Below are 3877 nucleotides of genomic sequence, written 5' to 3'. Positions count from 1 at the left end.
ACACACACACACACACGCACGCACACATATAGCAAATTCTGCTCATGTAATGAAATCCGCTTTGTTAGCTGAGGAATTTGTCCATGGGTCCAGGGTCTATCTGGGCAACGTGAAGCTTTATCAAATATTTGGCGAGACACCACACGGATTCTTTTGACCACGATGAGGAGCTAAAATGGAGAAGCCAAAAAAACAGCACTATTTAATAAACAGAGAACTATGGAGGACCTTACAGTCAAAGTACAAATAACGACGTTAAAACAACCGGTAGAGGGGTTGTCACGTTGTGCATCGTGGAGTACCTACCAGTTGGCTGTTTTTAAACAGATGGTCAAATAGTTCATTGGATTCATTGCACTAATCTGGCCAAAATGGGACAATGCTGGACTGCCTTTAGCTGGGATTAGAGCACATATTTGATGTGGCATGTCTTAATTAAGCATGTGCAATGTCCTTCTCCGCAGCCAGTGAAAACTCTTGGATGAATGCTGCCCTGAGCAGGTGCCAGCCTTTCGTAGCTGCTGGCCACCGTTCTCACTCAGAAGCATCCGTCACTTTTACAACATATTTTCATGATTCTGAAGTAAACAAATTAAAGCAACATTTAAAAAAGTATATATATATATATATATATGATTGTTGGTTCTTATTAAGGATACACAACTTTTAGATTCTCACATCTAATACTTTGGTTGGACTAAACTTGTGAAAATTACCATATGGTGACACTTCTATTATCAATATCCATTTAAACATTTTTTCCCAATTACCCATTTCAGTCATTGAAATTGTGGTTTACCACTCACCCCTTTAGTTATAGCTGGACAGCATGTCAACAACACAATAGCACTATGTGGTTTTACAGTTGCAAAGGGTTACATTGCAGCATTATGTGATGAACAACTACAATACTTTTAACATGGCATGCATTTAGACTGTACTTCTCCCCCCCACCAAAAAAAAACATCCAATTTGTTCCTCTCCTATATGTGGCACTAATTTAGGTGTGCAGGTCTTGATGTTCAATTACGATTTTGTATTATTATTTTTATTTTTTTTGCTGAAATCCGATCATTTTTGCGTGACAATACTTGCAACGACACCGCCAGTTCCCATTTCTCAACAATTTTAAAATTATTTCTTCGACGGTGGGATCTATTATTACATCCCTAAACACTGTGATGATGTGTGGCGTGTACGTTCATGTGCGCACGTGGGTTATTTTGGGTTCATGAACTTTTCACACAGAAGTCAGACTGCATTCACATTTAATGAGTAATACGAATGACCACGCGAAAAATACATTGGATCAAGCAAAAAAAAAAAAAATCAGATTTGAGCATCAACACCTGCTGTGTGACCAAAATTATAAAGCTCACGGAAAGTAGAGCAGAAACCTTGATGGCGGAAATATAAAATAACAGTGAACATGTTACTTGACCGCAACTGGTAACCTTTTGTAAAGTTTTCCCCATTTACTTTGATCCATCTGAAAGAATATTCAAATCATTTTCACACTTGTATGACATATCTTCTGTCTATGTTATAAAATAAATTGTCTCTTCCTACCACTGTAATACACTTTCTCGTTTAAGGTCAAACAAGAGACACATGTTTCATATTTTATTAAGGTTATTGCTGCTTCATTTCCTGCAAATTTGTACCAGAGTTAAATGACATGATTGGATTAGCCATGTTTCAGCTTCCTTACATTTTAAGATGTCATTACTGGCTTCTTTTTTTTTTTTAACAGTATTCATGAACCGACAGCAGAATTTATAAAACTTAAAAAAATAAAATAAAATAAAAAACATTTTCACATCTACCAGAGCTTTGAGATTGCTGAAAACTTTTAGTTTTTTTTTCACTTGTAACATCAAAGATCTTGAACAATTTTGTAATCAGAAGGATTTCTGCTCAGGACCATGAATAAAAAAAAAGATAAAAAAAAAAAAAAAGATTTCTCAAAACATACCCATCCAAATGTGGTTTTTAGTTTTGGTTTAGTATGCTGAACTCATTTGATGATTGGAATGCTGTCTTTACATGTTTTTGATTGTTCTTCTATCATCTCTGCATTTACCTCTGGATCCATTTTCTTTTAATTTCTTGAAGTAAATGTATTTATATTTTTGCCTTTCCAGCACTTTGGTGCAACTCTGACTGCTTTAGATGAGTTCTATGGGGGAACAAACAAAATTAGTTTCTCATTGGATATTTGGTTGGGTAGTTGTTGGAGTGCAAGGATTTCTGAATGTAGCATCTACAGTAAAGGGAACAGAAGAACCAATGCAGCCCTGGAGGAAAAGCTCAACGTAAAGAGGCCAAATGTTTATTTTTGCCACATGATTGTGTGTCTGAATATGCACAGATCTGACAGAGATGGATGACTGCGCTTCACTGAATATCCTCAGTGAAGGGGAGTTAGTTTGTGTACCAGTTTTCTCCCTTATCTCAGTGTGCATTCTTTGAAAACGGGAGAAACTCTTTCTTTAGTATAACAGTAAAACATCTGAACAATTAAATCAAGGCAACAATACAAACCAGAGAAAGCTGGGCTTGCTTATCTAATCTACATTGTCGAACAAGAAGTTGCAGAATTTACAAGGGGTGGTGTTTATTGTTTTATTATGATGATTAAACTACAGCTGCTGAAACCGTTTCCTTTATTTTTTTAAGAAGGTACAAGCTACTTTTATATTAGTAATGACAGAAAACAAATAGTTTTGAAAATAGCTCCCATTACATGTTTTAATACTAATACATGAAAAATAGATTGAAAGCTAAAACTGCCACGGAGATTGCAGAAATTAGCATTTGATACACTAAATAAATAAATCAGAAATTGATTTGATCAGACAGGACTGATCAGGTTATCTTAAGATGCTTTCCAGTAAGCAGATTGCAGTCGTAATCAAATTAAACAAGGAAAAACTATATAAGAAAAATAATGTTTCACATGAAAGTGATTATTTCAAAGTGTGTAACTCTTATTTACAAAATACTTCGCAAAACCATTATTTCCAAATTATATGGAGTTAAATAAACCCCAGAAAATATTTGAGACATTTTTATGTCTACATATTGGACTAGCCACCAAATCTGAGTGCAACAGAATGATGTAGTTTCATATTTGTAGCTAAACTACTAGTAATAATTCATGTCTGCAAAACTAACAGATGTACCCTCCTTACTTAAAAGACTTAAAGAAGCGGTTAGCGTGTAAAATAGTATTGCAACCAGGTTCAAAAGCTGGATTTCCTGTCAAATATATTACATAAAATCCATCCAGTGAAAAAAAAAATCCATAAGGTTAATCCATGAATACCAATTCCCAAGTAGGCCGGTCTCCACTGTAGTGTGTATGAGACTTAAATTGAGAGCATATTTTACAGAGTTGAAAACCATATAAAACCTGCCATGAAATCAATGACCGATGACATGAATACAGTTCCAAATCTGCTTCCATGCCTGCTTAGTTTTCAGAGAAATACAGTCTGTGGTTGCAATCAAACTTTGATTTCTGTTCATTGATTTTAGGTGAAATTGTGCCTCAATTTTCCTTCCAGTCAATTCAGGATGCTCTGCTGTACTCCCCATCTCTTTGTCGTCTGTTGGATTGTTATGATTTTCTGAAAATGATAAAACATTTCAAACTTCCCTTTGCAGTTCAAACCTTGCTCATCAGCTGTACAACTGCTGTGATAATTCGTATATATTTGGTGTGAATTTGGTAAGAATTTCTTCAGCTACGAACTTCTGACCCGTCGTATTTTAGGTGCTATTCCAAACACAACTTCTCCGCTCTGGTTTGAAGTGTTTATAACTTCCAAATGGCCTCATTTTGCTCCCTCCAGCCCTCCTTCACCTTTTGGTG

This window comes from Poecilia reticulata, linkage group LG12 (assembly GCF_000633615.1).
Source record: "Poecilia reticulata strain Guanapo linkage group LG12, Guppy_female_1.0+MT, whole genome shotgun sequence".
NCBI classification, from domain to species: domain Eukaryota; kingdom Metazoa; phylum Chordata; class Actinopteri; order Cyprinodontiformes; family Poeciliidae; genus Poecilia; species Poecilia reticulata.
The sequence above is the reverse complement of the archived record's forward strand: the minus strand, read 5'-3'. Positions refer to the sequence as shown.